We start from the raw sequence: 19342 nt of genomic DNA on the forward strand, positions 1-19342 counted from the left end.
AATTAAGAGGGAAAAAATTCACTCAGTGGCAAATTTTTGGCTCTAGATACATTAGGCATCACTTTTAAAATGCACCCAAAACTTAACAAATAGGCTACCCTTTAAAAGCGTCCTCTTTGATACGAAAAGTGAACCTATAGATATCAACCTACGGCTACGCTTTATAAGTGATTTCTAAAATACCTAAGGCTACACTTTTTAAATGATGCCACAATTGTGTATCCTTTTCTCTTATAAAAAGGCAACATGGAGAAAAGCGTAGCCTATTCATAGAATAGGCTACGCTTTTCAAATGTAGCTTAAAAAAAGTGTGGCTGAATGGGTATTTTTCTTGTAGTGAGAACTCGAAATGGCGCGCTTCGAATTGCTTTAGAAAGTAGACATCCAGGGCTTTCCAGAAATGTATAATAGTCCATACTTTGGCCAAGAATAGATGACGTAAACTGGCGTTCAACGCAAGCTTTCTACCCAAATCTGGCATCCAGCGCCAGAAAAGGAGCCAAAACCAGAGCTGAACGCCCAAACTGGCACAAATATTGGCGTTCAACTCCACAAATGGCCTCTGCACGTGCTACACTTAAGCTCAGCCCAAACACACACCAAGTGGGCCCCGGAAGTGGATTTATGCATTAATTACTTACTCATGTAAACCCTAGTGACTAGTTTATTATAAATAGGACCTCTTACTATTGTATTAGACATCTTTGGATTACCTTATGATCCTTTGATCACGTTTTAGGGGGCTGGCCATCTCGGCCATGCCTGGACCCTTCACTTATGTATTTTTAACGGTAGAGTTTCTACACTCCATAGATTAAGGTGTGGAGCTCTGCTGTTCCTCAAAAGATTAATGCAAGTACTACTGTTTTCTATTCAATTCATCTTATTTCGCTTCTAAGATATCCATTCGCACCCAAGAACGTGATGATTATGTGTGACGCTCATCATCCTTCTCCCTTATGAACGCGTGCCTGACAAACACTTCTGTTCTACATGAATTAAGCTTGAATGAATATCTCTTAGATCTCCTAATCAGAATCTTCGTGGCGTAAGCTAGAATGATGGCGGCATTCAAGAGAATCCGGAAAGTCTAAACCTTGTCTGTGGTATTCCGAGTAGGATTCAATGATTGGATGACTGTGACGAGCTCCTAACTCGCGATTGCAGGGCGTTAGTGACAGACGCAAAAGGATAGTAAATCCTATTCCAGCATGATCGAGAACCGACAGATAAATAGCCGTGCCGTGACAGGGTGCGTGAGCATATTATTCACTGAGAGGATAAGATGAAGCCATTGACAAGGGTGATGCCTCCAGACGATTAGCCGTGCCGTGACAGGGCATTGGATCATTTTCCCGTGAGATGACCGAAAGTAGCCATTGACAGTGGTGATGTATCACATAAAGCCAGCCATGGAAAGGAGTAAGACTGATTGGATGAAGATAGCAGGAAAGCAGAGGTTCAGAGGAACGAAAAGCATCTCCATTCGCTTATCTGAAATTCCTATCAATGATTTACATAAGTATCTCTATCCCTATTTTATTATATAATATTCAAAAACACCATTATCACTTTATATCTGCCTGACTGAGATTTACAAGGTGACCATAGCTTGCTTCATACCAACAATCTCCGTGGGATTCGACCCTTACTCACGTAAGGTATTACTTGGACGACCCAGTGCACTTGCTGGTTAGTTGTATCGAAGTTGTGACAAATTATGAATGTGTAATCACGATTACGCGTACCAAGTTGCTCACATGCCAGGAATAGTTTGAGCCTGGACATCACAATTTCGTGCACCAACAAGCCTCTAGGAAAAGATAAAATACAAAGGTGAGAGACATATAAACAAAATAAACCAAAAGACTCCAAAAGAATCCAAGATCCTCCTCTTCTGTCACCATCCAAAGCAACTCATCGAGGTGAGTTGCGACCTGCATCTGAAAAACACAACAAAGATATGGTATGAGAACCAGAGGTTCTCAGTATGGTAATAGTGCCCAGTGATGTAGGATATAAGACCCCGGGATGCCAAAGGCAATCCTAGCTCCATATCCATCACAAGATTCAACTTAAAGCATTCTAAAGCAAATAAGCATAATATAACAACATCAACTTAAATAAACTGGGTAATCTATCTTAGGAATCTTTACTCTAACCAACACCGCTGTCCCACAGCCTTCACGAACCTATCCTCCATGCGATCCCATCGCCACCGCCTTTCGAACCTCCTCAATCCCAGTAGAAAGCACAATTAATAACAATGCAAGTAATTCACAAGTAAAAGCATACAAGGCAAGTAGATCAAGTAAGCAATTAGGCATGTTATTCAATTAGTTATACAATTACAAGTCGGCAAAGCAAATAAACAGATAGAAAATGCATATGATGAATGCCTGCCCTACTGGCTGTGATATCGCATTGTCGGTTCAACTGCCAACCCGACACATCTCCATGGAGACATCGCCCTTCGGATTTCTCATATGGGAACCCCCGAGATATAGTGCCCAGATCACTGTCCAGGTACCGGCGCCTGCACGCCTATAGATTCGAAGGGATGCGAGCGGGATACTCTTGCCTCAGACCTCTGATAAACCCCGATTTCGTGGTTTATTTCGTGCTTGTTTTGGGGGATTTATTCACCTTTTCCCAAATTTATTCAACGAAATAGCATGGTTTTGTAATTCTCCCTTAAATTTTGCTTAAGTGTAAAAACATGCTTTTTAGGCCCTAATTTGGTGATTTTTATTTCACTTTAATTCTATTCGATGCCTTGATGTGTTTGTTAAGTAATTCCAGGTTCATAAAGCAAGTATTGGATGGAAGAAATGAGGAGAAAAGCATGCAAAGTGGAGAATGCATGAAGAAACAAAGATTTGGAATGCACCAATGGACGCGGACGCGTATAAGGCGCGCACGCGCAAAAGTGGTTTCTTACAAGGACGCGCACGCGTACATACCGCTTCCGCGCGGGTCGGGAATTTGCCAGCGACGCGCACGCGCACATGGCGCGCGCGCCGATATTCTTATATGGCCCACTTAATGGCAAAGTGCTGGGGGTGATTTCTGAGCTGCCCAGGCCCAAATCCAACTTGTTTATGAGTGTATTTCATGCAGAATTGAAGTCCAAGCAAAGGGGGAGCAATTAGTTTAGCGAACATGAGCCATTAGTTAGTTTCTAGAGAGAGAAGCTCCCTCTTCTCTCTAGAATTAGGTTAGGTTGATTTCCATCTTAGATCTAGGGTTAATTACATGTTTTCATCTTGTTTCCTTTATAATTTCTTACTTCTACTCTCTCATTCTCATGTTCTGTAATGTTAATTTCTCTTTTATGTTCATAGATGCTCTTGTTGGATTTGATTTCCTTTCAATGCAATTTATGATTCATGTTCTTTTATTATTGACTTGCTTTATTGTTGTTTAATTCCTTGAAATTGAATAGTGTAGATTTACATTCCTTGCAATTTGCTATGTTTCCCTTTTATGCCTTCTAAGTGTTTGTTAAAATGCTTGGAAGGATGTTAGAGTAGATTTTGAGCATTCTTGGCTTGGAAAGAGTAATTGGGCAATCTTGAGTCATGTAAAACCCAACTCTTGTTGGTGATCTAGAGTTGTTAGCTAATATTATTTCCATTGACGCTAATCTTTTGCTAATTCAATTAGTAAGTTGATTAGGACTTTTGGATTGAGATTAGCTAGTCTCATTAGACTTTCTCCCTATTTGTTGGAGTTGACGTAATAAGATAAATTTTTGTTTATATTTGTGACATGATTAATTAATTTTGTTTGACATTCTCCCGATGTGTGAGTTAACTAAATAAGATGAATTAGTCATGCATGACTAGGATAGAAAGCCTATGATCTCAATCCATTGCCATGAATGTCTCTCTTTATTACTTGCTTTCTTTAATTATTTGTTCAATTTACTTTTTTTGTCTTTTTATTTTATTGCCCCTCTAATCAAACTAAACGCCTCTCTTTTTGCCCCATCATAGCCAATACACAAGCACTCCAATGTATCCTAGGGAGACGACCCGGAGTCTAAATACTTCGGTTATAAATTCATTGGGGTTTGTTACTCGTGACAACCAATATTTTTGATTGAGAGGATTCTTGACTGGTTTGGAAACTATACTTTACAACGAGATTCCATTCATTTGAGGAAATTCTAAACCGTCAAGAATTCGATCTCATCAAAAATGGCGCCGTTGCCGGGGAGCCAATGGTGCTATATTATTGGCTATTATAAATATTGTGAATAGCTTTATCTTTGGTTTGTTTGTTGATTTTTGCTAGTTTTGGGATTTAGTCTCCTTCAATTCTTATTGCTCTTTGTTTTTTTATTTATTTTTATTTTCTACTTCACTATGAATTCTCACTTTGGCTATGAGTGTAGCTTAAACTATGTTGTAGGAAATGAAAGCCTCAATGAGGATGTGCATCAAGGAATTGGAGATCAAAGGTGGGAGGAGCCTCAGATATTTGATCAACCTCCATGGCAACAACCTCCGCCAATGTACTATGAAGAAGGGCCATTCTATGATGCATGTCAATCCACTGGCTATGGTGAACTCCCTTGTGACTTTCAAGAACCAACACCATATGCCTATGAGCCATATCCTCAATATAGCCACACGTTATACTCACAAGCCTCATACCACCATTTACCTCCACTTGACCATAACTCATACACACCATATCAACCACCGTTAGAATCACATGTAGAACAACCACCATCCCAATACCAATACTCTCAAGAACCACAAATTCCACATACACCACCTCAAGAACTCCACCAATTTAAACCACCTTCCGATTACAACAATCTTCCCCTAACCGATGAATTTTCTCTTCCAACCCCATCTCCTGACGAAGCCTTCATGTTAGAATTGAGAGACCTTGAATCTCGTATTTTAAGGCGACAAGAGGAGGACGAAACTAAGTTTAAGGAGTTAAGAGTAAGGGTGGCCGGCATAGTAGAAGCCGTGGGTCACCTAACATCTCACCTTAGCTCATGCGCCATAAGTACTCCCGTTGTTGAATGTGGAGAAGCAATCAAGGAGCTTAGTGAAGATATGAACTTGGAACTCCATGGTGAGGAAAGAGAATTGAGGCCAGAAGGACAACAAGAGGAGAAGATAGAGATAAGTGCACATGAGAAAGCAGTGGATGGATGTTTAGGATACGTTGAGCACATAAAGGAATCTCGGATCGAAGAACTCTCTTCCAAGAAGCTTGGAGAGGATGTTGCAGAAAAGAGTAATGTTGCGGAAGTAAACAAAAAGTTGGAGGAAATTGATCAAGAAGTGGATTCCATCACTAGTGATTTTTTGCCCACCTTGATCAATCCCCTTGACGATCCTGTTGAACCTTCCCCCAGTAGATTGGAAAGCAAGGTTGAGGAGGACGTACAAACTCCAAGGCCTAATGCGAGTGAAGAACTGGGAGAAGTATTCCAAGCAACAAACGCTCCTATTTATGATGATTCTGAATCAAAATATGATCGTTTTGAGTTTGAAGAATCCTTCCCCGAATTGTCTGGATTCGATGATGAGGTCGATTTAACTTTTCCTCCTATCTATGATGAGAGTGATGGGGAAGAAATAGAAGAAATTGGTGAAAAGGAATGTGAACTTGAGGAAGCTTGGCATGAGGAGGAATTTGAAGAAGCTCGCCAAGTGGTGGAAACCTCTAGAAGAGGATGGACGGGAGTAGAGCATGCTTTATCAAGATCTTTGGGAACTCCTCCTCCTAGTTCGTCATCCAATCCTCCGCTTGAGTGGGTAAAACTTCTAACTCTCAGCTTTATAATCCCACTTGAGTATGGTTTGCTTGAAACGGATGGCCAACTTAGGGCGCTTTGTGGAATTAAGCAAAAGAGGAGGATGTTTAGTGGTTGGCGTTCTAAATCTAGGCTCATTATGGTGGGAAGCTCGAAATTAGAGAGCATGGATTGGTGCAATGCTAATTTAAATGGGTCTAGAAGAGTAATCTGGTGCCTCCATGAGAATTCTGTTTTCTCGTCGCCCGGACAAAATCAAGGCAATCAACTAGAAGATGGGTGCGAGGACAAGATATGGGATCCTGGATTATCCTATGATAGTCATTTTCGGGAGCTCAAGTCTTGGAGAGAAATTCACCAAAGCTTCATGAAGAAGGTCGGAACTTCTGACGACCAATTGAAGGACAAGCACTTTTGGAGGTTCAAGGATGGATACAAGCATAAGCCACCTTGATAAGAAGCCTCCCGATGTCCAACTTAAGGACTTAAACTAAAAGTGCTTGGTGGGAGACACCCCACCATGGTAAACTCTTTCCATTCTCTTGTAGATATAATGAATGAATGAATTGGGTTCCATTGTATATAGTTTCTTTACTTCTTGGTATATTTCTCTTTGTTTACTAAGGTGTTTATGCATTTTGTGCTTTAATGAGGGATGAATCTTTGAATTGAGTTTTTGCTTACATTGCAAGTTTTCTCAAGTTGTTTGAAAATTGCCCCTATGTCTTAAAATGTGCTTAATCCTACACCTTAGTTTGTTCTAGAGTTTTAAAGAAGGATGAGAAGTTATGAGATCTTTTGATGCTCATTAAAAAAAAAAACAAAAAAAAACAAAAAACAAGCCACGCGCAAGCGCAAGGCGCGCGCGCGCGTTGGCTGCGCATTTTAGCTTTCTGGGCTAAGGACCAGAGAGTTGTGCCACTTTTGGGCCAACTCTGTGCCTCAACTCACGCGAACGCACGCTATACGCATCCGCGTCACTCCCTGTTTCTTTGACCACGTGTTAGCGTACTTCACGCCTCCGCGCCTATCCAATAAGCTCAAGCCATCCACGCGAACATGCACATTGCGCGCACGCGTTGATGCGTCTTAGCATCATCCAGACCAAAGGACCCGAGAGTTGTGCCAACTCTGGGCCTCCTTTGCACCTTCGACGCAGTACAACCACGCGTTAGCGCACCGTACGCGTCCGCGCCCATTCTAACCCCTCCATCTACGCGCAAGCGCTTATGGCGCTCCCGTGCCGTTCGTCCATTTCTCCCACCCACGCAAACGCGCAAGGTGCGCGCACGCGTGGATTCGAATTTTTACTTACCCCAGGGACGCGAAGCCCTAGCGCATTCGCGCATCAACTCTCTTCTTTTCCCCAACGTTCCATTTTCTTCTCTCTCACCATCTTCCACTTCATCCTCCGGTGAGCAACCCGCATCCATCGCCGTCGCCGCCGCCATTACCACCCAACCCTCTTCTCTCACTCTTTCCCTCTCTCTCACTTCTTTGCCCCTTCTCTCTGTCTCTGCTCGCCCTCAATGCCGTCCCAACGCCACCGCGACCACCATTGTCGCCGGTACGAGCTCTACTGTGCCACCAGAACGCCGCGCTGCTCTGGCCGATTCTCTCTCTCTTCATCTCACTTTACCTTCATCTCCTTTTTCTCGTTCAAACTCTGCACCCAGGTTCTCACCCCCTGTTCTGCTTCTTCTTTTGATTTTTTTTCTGTAATTGCATCAGTGTAGTTAGAATTAGCTAGTTAGATTAGATTAGTTAGTTAGTTTAGTTTGAATTAGGTGGTTAGTGAATCTGGGCTGAGTAGTGGATTTAGGTTTGTTTGAATTTTTACTGCTCTGTGGAATTGCTCTGTTTCATTGATTTGTTCTGTGCTCAATTGATATGTGTGCTGCATTGTAAACCATGATATCTGATCAATGTTCTGAGAAAGAATGCTTGCTGGCCGAGTAAATTCATACTGATTGCTGCTGTTTGTGCTGCATTATTGGCTTGTTTACCCATTCATATGAATTCTTACATGATTTCTGTGCTTCTGATTCTTTAATGAGTTTGTATGGAATTTGCTGTAACTGTTTAAAATTGGGGATTAGCCAATTTGTTGCCGAAATGCTGCCGAATTTTTCTTAACCTTAATTCTTGAATTAACAGTGTTTTGATTGGATTAACAAACTTCTGTTTGATGATTTCTATGTCAAATAGAATTTTGAAAACTCCTCAAGAACAAATCCTTTGGTCATGCTATCCATATTCTTGCTTGTTTGGTCATGCTGATTTGCTTCTATGCATTGCATGGTTGAGTAAGCTCTTTGATTGGCCATTGCTTGTAAATCTTTTAAAGTTTCATGCCTCTTTTACTTTGATACACAAGTTAAAGATTTTCAATCTGTGTGGCTGACTTAATTCACTTTACTCATGCGTAATTTACATTAAGCCTCATAGACCACAAGGTTTTCCACTCTTCCCTCAACTTGTGACTTTGATGCATCATTGAATTTAGTGTTGAATGCTTCTTGATTGATTCATTCCCTAATGAACTGGTTCTACCAACACATATTCATATGATTCTAGTGATCTTTACATTGATTGGTGACTTGTTTTCATATTAGTCACTCTCTAGCAATATCATATTTCATCATCAATGACTTGTTGCAATTTATGATTGTGAGTGTGCTTACAGCCTTGTTTTGTGCATTCCTTTCAAACTGAGATAGTAATCACCATATCACTAATTTTCAACTGATTTCTAACTTTGACCTGTTTAACCGATTGACTTCTTTGGTTTTCAACTTAACTCTTTATGTCATTCTTTTGGATATGGTGCTTTCTGAACTCAGTAAACAAATAATGTGCAAATTATGGTTCGAATTCTTGGTTTGAAATCTGGTTTGAATTATGTGTTTTGTTGCTTGCATTCCAAGAAATCTCCTTTCTTTATTCACTTCATGAATATGCTTTTCTTTGAGTGCTTTATATCTACTTGGCTATATGCTTATATTATATTATCTTTGTTTTTTAGGATGTCGGATAAAGGAAAAGCCATAGCCACCACTTCCAAAAAGAGGAAGTGCTCCATGACCTCTACCCCCTCAATATATGCTAATTATGCAAAGAACCCGCTGAATGATGAAGATATAGAAAATCAGTCACTTTCATCCACTGATTCAATCAAATTCCCCAACCTCTACTGCGAGCTACGCTTCTCCCGTTATACAAAGAAAAACTTGAACATTGAGAAGAAGCTGAATCTTCCCAATGACGTGAGGCGTGCTATAAACGCCCGTATTTCAGAGTTGGGATTGGATTTTGTTGATAGGGACCTAGGAAGGATCAACATCTCATGGGTTAAGGAGTTCTACTGTAACTTCTTCCGGGTAAACTTGGAATCAGTGCACGTAAGGGGTAGAGAAATTATGATCACTGAAGAGGCTATAGCGGATGCACTGCTTTACAGAGTTGGTACTCCTGAGACTTGTGCCTATCAGCAGGCAGATGTGGCTATCCTTTCCATGACCTTTGACTATGAGGCGATTAAGCGCGTGATTGCCACACCAGATGCTCCTTGGGTGATGGATGCGAACAACAAGAAGCCCAAGGGGATGCTATTTGCATATCTGACTAGGGAGGCTAGGACCTGGTAGCAGATCTTCACCACTACGTCCTGCCTACCACTCACTTCTCAGAGATCCCAATGGATATGCTGACTCTGATTGGGTGTGTCATGGAAGGAAAAGAGGTGTATTTCCCACGACTGATTAGGCATAGCATGTGGAGAGCTCATATCCGCGGCTTGCTACTGTTTTCTACACTGGTTACCAGCTTGGCTGAGCTGGCTGATGTCCCATGGGAGGACGATGATGCGACACCACCGCCCCCAGATGACGACGATAAGGAAGTTACTATTCCATGGAGTGGATGGGTGCACGAGAAGCCCTCGACCAGACGTTGTTCTCGGCCTAGAGCTGCAGTTGAGGCAGTAGGACCTTCTTCCTCCACGGCGGCAGCAGTATCCTTACCACCGCCACCAGCACCTGAGCCGACTTATCTGTTGGTGCAGCACCTTCTTCATTTCATGGTGCGCTTCGAGCGTCGTGTCATGCGACGTCTCCACCGCTTAGACCAGGCGTTTGCATCACAAGGCATTGAGCTTCCTCCACTTCCAGAGTCTCCCGCTTCTGATGAGCAGGGTCAGGAGGAGGAGCATACTGAGGAGCTAACACAGCAGGAGGCACCACTAGAGACGCAGGCCACCACTGAGGTCCAGCGTGACATCCCGGAGCCACAGCCAGTACTTGAGCCACAGCTAGTGCCACCTCCAGTTCCACAGCCCGAGCCTGAGCATGAGCCACAGCCTGGTGCGATTGTTGACCCTCATCCCGAGCTTCAGTAGCAGCATCGAGGACGATGCTTAATTCTAAAGTGTGGGGAGGTCACCGCTCGTGACCGGTGTTTGCATTCATGTGGTGAATTTTCAGACTTTTATTTCTATTCGCTACTACTCTATTTTGTTTTATTCCGCACTCTATATTTTAAGTCATTTTGGGATTACTGTACATATTTATGCCGTTGTAGATACTCTTATTTTGGTTGTTGCACACTCTTAGTAGATATATATATATATTGCATCTTGGTTGTGTTTTGCATCCTAGTTGTTGATTGTGATTAGAAAATTAATGGATTACTAAAAATCTAGTTAACCCTTCTATGAGGAATGTGTTTTGATCGAAAGGGACAAACTAGGAAATTTTTTTTAATCACAATATTGCATTAGAATAAGCTTAATTAATATGATGAAAATTTCCAAGAAACTCATTTTTAGAACACTACCCCAATTGGTTGAAATTTTTTTAGAACTTGCTTGAGTTATATACGTTGTGGATCATGTTTTGAGCTAAGAACACAAGCATGTGAGTTTTGAGCCTAATTGTATGGTTACATTATATAACCACTTATTTTCATTCTTGTGTGCATTATTCTCTTCCTATGATTTTAATCCTTGATTTGTTTGAGTCTTTATATCCATTATTTTGTGTATACATGCATTTATATGATTGAGGCCATTGTTCATATAGCTCACTTACCCAAATAGCCAACCTTTTATCTTCTATTGTTAGCCAATTTTGAGCCTATGCTTAAACCACTTATTCTTAAATGTTAGCACATTACAAGCCTAAGAGAAAAACAATAAATATCCCTTAGTTTGGATTTTTGATTAGCTTAGACTAGTGAGAGTGCTCATTAATTGATTTTGGGAGAGTTGGGAACATTGGGTAGAGATAAAAGTGTATTTTTGTGTTTTGTTGGAAAACCTTGGGAATTGGTACATACTCATGTATCAATCATGTTTACACCATACACATTGATGTTCTTGTATATACTTTAGTTTTAAAAAAAATTTTGCAATAAAAAGGGGACAAAATACCCCAAAGTGAAGTTCAATAAAAGTCAATGCATATGTGTGGTGATTAAAAAGAGAAGACATGAGTGTGTGAGAAAAGTGAAGAATGGGTAGTTAGGTTTGTTTAGAATTGCTTAGGTTGTCATAGGTTAGGTGGGAAGTTTAAGATAATCAAAGATTCAAATCTCTAGCTCACTTGACCATATGCATCTTACCTTGACCTTAACCCCATTACAACCTATGAGAAAGCCCTCATGATATTTGTATGCATGCATGAATTAATTGTTGATTGTTAGATGAAAAACAAATCTTGGAAAGCATGATTAGGGGAGAATTGAGTGAATCAACCATATACACTTGAGTGCCTAGAGCGGATACACATCCGGTGAGGGTTCAATCGCTCAATTACATGTTTTCACCCACGATCATCCTTTCTTGCAAGTTTGTGAACTCTTTTAACGATTCAATCCAATTGTGGTTTGCTTGATTGCTAATACCTTAGCCCTTGTGCTTATATGCGTATTCTTGGAAGTTGATTTATTTTGATTAAGCCATTGCATCATGTAGATAGATTGCATTTAGTTAGCGGTTTTCATTGAATAAATGTGATAACTTTTGCTTATTTTTCGATTTTAGCATGAGGACATGCTTAGTTTAAGTGTGGGGAGATTTGATAAACCCCGATTTCGTGGTTTATTTCATGCTTGTTTTGGGGGATTTATTCACCTTTTTCCACATTTATTCAACGAAATAGCATGGTTTGGTAATTCTCCCTTAAATTTTGCTTAAGTGTAGAAACATGCTTTTTAGGCCCAAATTTGGTGATTTTTATTTCACTTTAATTCCATTCGATGCCTTGATGTGTTTGTTAAGTAATTCCAGGTTCATAAGGCAAGTATTGGATGGAAGAAATGAGGAGAAAAGCATGCAAAGTGGAGAATGCATGAAGAAACAAAGATTTGGAATGCACCAATGGACGCACACACGTACAAGGCGCGCACGCGCAAAAAGTGGTTTCTCACAAGGACACGCACGTGTACATACCGCTTCCGCGCGGGTTGGGAATTTGCCAGCGATGCGCATGCGCACATGGCGCGCGCACGCCGATATTCTTATATGGCCCACTTAATGGCAAAACGCTAGGGGCGATTTCTGAGCAGTCCAGGCCCAAATCCAACTTGTTTCTGAGTGTATTTCATGCAGAATTGAAGTCCAAGCAAAGGGGGAGCAATTAGTTTAGCGAACATGAGCCTTTAGTTAGTTTCTAGAGAGAGAAGCTCCCTCTTCTCTCTAGAATTAGGTTAGGTTGATTTCCATCTTAGATCTAGGGTTAATTACATGTTTTCATCTTGTTTCTTTTATAATTTCTTACTTCTACTCTCTCATTCTCATGTTCTGTAATGTTAATTTCTCTTTTATGTTAATAGATGCTCTTGTTGGATTTGATTTCCTTTCAATGCAATTTATGATTCATGTTCTTTTATTATTGACTTGCTTTATTGTTGTTTAATTCCTTGAAATTGAATAGTGTAGATTTACATTCCTTGCAATTTGCTATGTTTCCCTTTTATGCCTTCTAAGTGTTTGACAAAATGCTTGGAAGGATGTTAGAGTAAATTTTGAGCATTCTTGGCTTGGAAAGAGTAATTGGGCAATCTTGAGTCATGTAAAACCCAACTCATGTTGGTAATCTAGAGTTGTTAGCTAATATTGTTTCCATTTACGCTAATCTTTGGCTAATTCAATTAGTAAGTTGATTAGGACTTTTGGATTGAGATTAGCTAGTCTCATTAGACTTTCTCCCTATTTGTTGGAGTTGACGTAATGAGATAAATTCTTGTTTATATTTGTGACATGATTAATTAATTTTGTTTGACATTCTCCCGATGTGTGAGTTAACTAAATAAGATGAATTAGTCATGCATGACTAGGATAGAAAGCCTATGATCTCAATCCATTGCCATGAATGTCTCTCTTTATTACTTGCTTTCTTTAATTATTTGCTCAATTTACTTTTCTTGTCTTTTTATTTTATTACCCCTCTAATCAAACTAAACCCCTCTCTTTTTGCCCCATCATAGCCAATACACAAGCACTCCATTGTATCCTAGAGAGATGACCTGGAGTCTAAATACTTCGGTTATAAATTCATTGGGGTTTGTTACTCGTGACAACCAATATTTTTGATTGAGAGGATTCTTGACTGGTTTGGAAACTATACTTTACAACGAGATTCCATTCATTTGAGGAAATTCTAAACCGTCAAGAATTCGAGCTCATCAACCTCACATCTCAACGTAAGCGGGATTAACCACCGTCTTTACGCCGCCGCCGCTACCACCACAGGCGGGATTAGCCACCATCCCTGCCGGGCGCATAGCGTCTCAAAATCTCAGTAAAAAATTATTTCAGTGGTTTTCAAAAAGCATTTTCAGTATACAGAGATCCATCATCTCAATCCGAGTCCTCGACTCATCTCAACCACTGTCCATTCATAACTCAGTTTCCACTTAAGGTCATCATTCCTCATTTCATATATCCATTACCCTTCACCTAACGTCAAACCGTTCTCAGCACGCCAGAAACCTAGGCCTCCGTTTTCTAATTTATCATAAAATCATGTACTAGAACCCTTAAGTCATATCCCATGTTATATTACTCAAAACTAGGCCCAAAAGTGTTAAAATGGTGTTATAGAAGCTTACAACCGTGTTGGGAAGGTAGAGTAGTTGAAAAACAAGAGAAATTTGAGAAACAGGACATGTGCGGCCGCACAGGGGTGTGTGCATGCGCACGCCCAGGAAATTTTTTAAAAGTGTTCATACACACAGGGGTGTATGTACGCACAGGTGTCAAAACTAAAAAGGTCTGTTCACTCGCACAACTTGTGCCAACGCCCCTAACAGACTAGCCTTCCCGACGTGTGCGTCCACACAGACCTGTGCGTTCACACAGGTTGAAGTTTTTCCTTAGATATGCGCGCGCACAAGTTGTGCTAGCGCTGCAAACAGAACGCACTTCCCTGCCTGTGCGTGCGCACAAGTGTGTGCGACCGCACAGGTCAAAATTTTTACAGGGTGTGCGTCCGCACGAGGTTGTGCGCTCGCACATATCAGAAATCCTGAAATTCTGCAACTTTGCAGAATTTCAGATTTTTAACACCAACTTTGAATGATCATAACTTCCTCTACAAAATTTCAATTTTCACAAACCTTATATCGAATTAAAGAGTTTTCAAAGATCTTTAAGTCTAAACAAATTTCAATCAATTTCGAAAATCGAGGCAAAAGTTATGATCGAACAAAGTTTACCAAAATCCCAATTTTTACCAAACTTCACCATTTACAAAATTTCTTACCCTACACCTTCCAAATCATACCAAACCACTTATAGTCACTCCAAGATCCATTTTTCACCAAAAACTACCCTCTTGGGTCACAAACCACAATTTATACCAATCTCTCATCATTTTCAGCATTAATATCATCATTATATCAACATCAATTTTCTATCATCAAACTTATTCATGCTTCTAAGCCATAAACAATAATAGTCATTCACCCCAATTTATCATACATCATAATCTCAATATCATTGTTTCTCAACATAACCATATTAATTCAACATACAACATCAACCAACCATCATCAACAACCACATAAATTCAACCCTATCCTATGGGTCACTAGCCTAAGTGTCCATGAATATTATATACTACATAGAGGAAACCAAAACCATACCTTGGCCGATTCCCTTTATGCACCAAAACCCAAATGAGCACAAGCTATGCTTTCCAACACAATCCAAGCTTTCAATTCCACTCCAATAAGCACAATTAAGTTCCAAAAGCTCCCAAAGCCACAATAATCAAACTATATGCATACAAATCACCTCAAATCAACCTAGGGTTTTAGTTAAACATAAATTCACAAGGACTTAATGGCATTTACCTCTTCCAACAGATTTGGATGTTAAAACCCAAGGCTAAGCAAGGCTTAGAGCAAACCTAAACATCCAAAATTACAAAAACTCATTTAACCCCAAAGCCCTGGGAACCGAAATTTTGGAGAGAAGAATAGAAGGGATTTCGTGGTTACCTCCCCAGTTTCTTGTATGTGTTTTGTAGAGCTCTTCACGAGGAACGCGTAGCCGCAAAAGGTGCGGCGATCGGAGCTCTCTAGCTCAAGATATGAGCTTTGGAAGAAGATGGTGAATATTGCTTCTTCTTCCCTTTTCCCCTTTCTATTTTCTGGTGTGTGTGGTGTTTTGTGAGTGAAAAGGGTTCACTTAAGTGCTTATATATGATTGGGCTTGGGTCCAACTTGGGCCCGGTCCAATCCGTTAGCGTTTTTAGCCCGTTTGGCCCAACTTCGGGCCAAACCTTTAAAATTAACGCCCGGTTTTCCATTTCTAATGTTTTTCTAAGGTTTTTGCCGGTTTTCACTTTTTCTCATGCGGTACCGGGCAGACTGAAATCAGTTCAACCGGTTCAACTGCCGATTCGCAGTTTTTCACGGTTTTTCACAGAAAGCACATTTTCTGACTCAGAAAAATCCATTGAGTCCAAAAATTACATTTAAATCCTCAAATTCTCACTCTAACTTTTTGAAGTCTAATTTGGGCATTTAATCACTTAATTAACCGGTTGATTAGTTGTGGTCCTTACAACCACCGTCACCACTTCTCTCTCTCCCTATTTCTTCTCTTTTCTTCTTCTTATTCTCCTTCTTCTTCCTTCTATTTCTTCTTCCTTCTTTCTTTTTCTTCTTTCTTTCTTCTCTTCTCTGGCGAAGCTCCACTGCCGTGAGCTTCACAATGGCTAACACAAGTGCCACTGTTACCTATCTTTTTCTTTTCCATCCTTCAACTTTTCAATTTTCTTGATTTAATCTTTTTTATTATGTTTAGTTGCTTGCTTAATTTATGCTTTCTTTATTCAACTTTGGTAATTTAGTTTAAGTTTTGTTTAATTTTTTGTTTGCTATATTGCAAGTGTTCAATTTTTGATTTATGGGTTATTGATGCTTGAATTTTGGCTTGAATTTGTTGAATTTGTGCATTGCACTCCATGTGTTTGACATAATGCCTGAATGAACTTTTTGTTTAAAGCATGTGTTCTAGCTACCATATGTGTTAGACTATATCCTTGTTTGGCATTCTAATCAAGAATTGTGCACTTTTGAATGATTATGATGTTATTCTGGATTGAAATTTCAATAATGTACTTGTTTAATGCTTTGAGTTGCTAGCACCAAATTGATATGAAAAGTGACATGTGTCTTCTTTTCGGTGGAAGTTTTAACAAGTACATATTGAATTTAGTGGATTTAATGGAATTACTTGTTCATCATGGTTTTTAAGTCAATATAATCACATAACAAGGTATTTATTCCTTGTTAATGCTTTGCATTTTTTTGAGTTGACTTGACTTGACTTGATTCTTATCAAGACTTGTCACTTTTTGTAACAAGCACCTTATACATGTGATTATTTGATTCTTCTTAAGGATGAATAAGTAGTTTCTCTTCATCATTGAATTGGTTATTGTTTGTTGTGCTATTTTATTAATCTTGCGCTTTCACTTGCACGATTTCAATATCCAATATGTCCTACATTCAATTCACTCTTATTGCAGTTGCCTAAGTTTGCTTGTATTTAATTGATGCTCATTCATTGCTTGCAATTTAGACCATTCAATTGGGGAGCTCATGCTTAAATTTTGACTGTGTGGATGCTATTTTCACTGGCCGTTGTGCGTTCCAACTGCGTGCATAATTGGAACACACACACGGCTTAATTTTTTTTTATCATACCACATCACTATGCAAAATTCCTCAATTAGATGCTTATTTACTCTCTCCTTTACCTTTTTGTGCTACTTGCCCTATGATTCCTAATTATACTTTATTCATTCTTTTTGAGGATGAGACGTGAAGGCAAGGAGCCAAGAGAGGAGAAGGACACCGTAGACGAAGATGCCGAGAATACATTGGACTTGGCAAATTCCACACAACCCAAGCCCCCACATCTACCAACCGAAGGTGGAGCTCTTGGGAGACATTCTCCCTGGATCGTGTTTGTGCATGGAGGACCGTGCGACGCTTAAGTGTGGGGGAGGATTCATCATTTTGGGGTGTAAATTCTCTTTTCCGAACACTTTGCACTTTATTTTTGTTTCTTTTTACTATATTTCTTGTAGATATTTGGAGTATTTTTTATTGTTGCGTTGCACTTTCTTCTAGTATATATATATATACATCTTAGTTCATCCATAGTTATTGCATTATCCATTTTTTGCATGGTATATATTTTATAGATAGAAGTTGTGATTGGATGATGTGAATATCATAATGCCTAGTTCAATTTTGTCCTAATTGTTCATGTTAGTTTTGGTTGTTGAAAATTAGGAAAAGACCTAGGAAAATTTTGAAAATTGCATCCATCACATCATACATACATATAGGAAATAATTTTGGTGAAAAACAACAAGGATTTTCAAGAATTTTTGTTGTTTTTAGGGTGTTCTATTGAATTGATTTTGAAAATTGTCTTTAAACTTGCTTGAATGATTTTTATGGAACATAGAAGAGTGATAGACCAAAACAACCTTGTGAGTTGTTGAGCCTATAATGTGTGGTTGCACATTTTAACCACTATTTTGTTCTTGTGTGTTATGCTCCTTCTATGATTGTGATCTTAGTTTTTCTTGATTCTTTATGTTTGATAGTTGATGTTTGAATGAGTTGAGCATGATTGAGGCCGTTTTTTGAATTAAGCTTACTTACGCATATAGCCATACCCTTACATCTACCATTGTTAGCCAATCTTGAGCTTTTTAATCCTCTTTGTTCTAATTGTAACCACATCAAAACCCTAAGCATAAAACCATAGAATGACCTTGAATTGTATCTTTGATTAGCTTAGGTTAAGGTGTGTGTGTGTGTTATTTAAGTGTGGGGGAATCTTTGGAAAGCATTGGAAGAGACAAATGTTGTTTTGGGTACTTATTGAAAAATTTGGAAAATGAGTGCACATTCATGTGTCAATTTGCTTTAACCATATGAATTTGTCACAGAAAAAAAATAAAAGTAGAAAACAATATAGCAAAAAGGGGACAAAGGTTTCCGCAAAAGAAAAAAAATGAATAAGAAATGCATATGTGTTTTGAATGGAAACTAAGGCATGAATGTGTGTGAAAAAAGTAATGGGAGGTTAGAATGAATTTTTGTGGGATGATTGATATAGGTTGAGTTAGATACTTGAGCTAATTAAAGATTTAACCTTTTAGTCCACCTAGCCATATATTCATCTTACCCTTACCCCAACCCCATTACAACCTTCTAAAGACCTCATGATACTTGCATTCATGCATCACACGTTCGTTGATTGTTAGATGAAAAGCAAATCCTTGAAAGCATGATTAAAGGAGACTTGAGTGATTAAACCCTAAACACCGAATGATTAGAGTGCATACACACCTAGTGAGGGTTCGATCACTCAATTCTATGATTCTATACCTCTTATCATGTATTTTTGCAAGTTGCGTCATTTTGATGAGTTGAATCAATTCTTTAGATTTTGATTGCATTGAATTACTTCTTTGCTTAGCCTTATATGTCTATATACTTGCTTGGAATTTGATTGTTTGTTTTCACCAAATTAATATGACATTATAGATAGATTGACATATATAGCATATAGTATACTTGCATGCATATAGATAGTTGCATCTAATAAGTTGTTACCCCTTGATCATTCTTCTTTGTTTGGTTTAGCATGAGGACATGCTATTATTTAAGTGTGGGAGAATTGATGAGTCCATATTTGATGATATATTTTGGCTTGATTTGAATGGATTTCATCACATAAACTCACACCTAATCACCGAAATAGCATACTTTTGTGATTTCTCCCTAATTTGGACATAAATGTGAAAACATGCATTTTTGTGCTTAAATTGGGCAATTTAATCCCACTTTTATTCCATTCGATGCTGTGATATATTTGTTGAGTGATTTCAGATCTTAGGGGCATGAATGGATAGGCAAAATTGGAAGAAAGTATGTAAGAAGGGAGAAAACATGAAGAAAACAAAGGAGAAAAGCATTTCAGAGTGTGCCCACTGTAAGAACCAAATTTTTCATGAATAAAAT

Source organism: Arachis hypogaea, chromosome 12 (assembly GCF_003086295.3).
Source record: "Arachis hypogaea cultivar Tifrunner chromosome 12, arahy.Tifrunner.gnm2.J5K5, whole genome shotgun sequence".
NCBI lineage: Eukaryota > Viridiplantae > Streptophyta > Magnoliopsida > Fabales > Fabaceae > Arachis > Arachis hypogaea.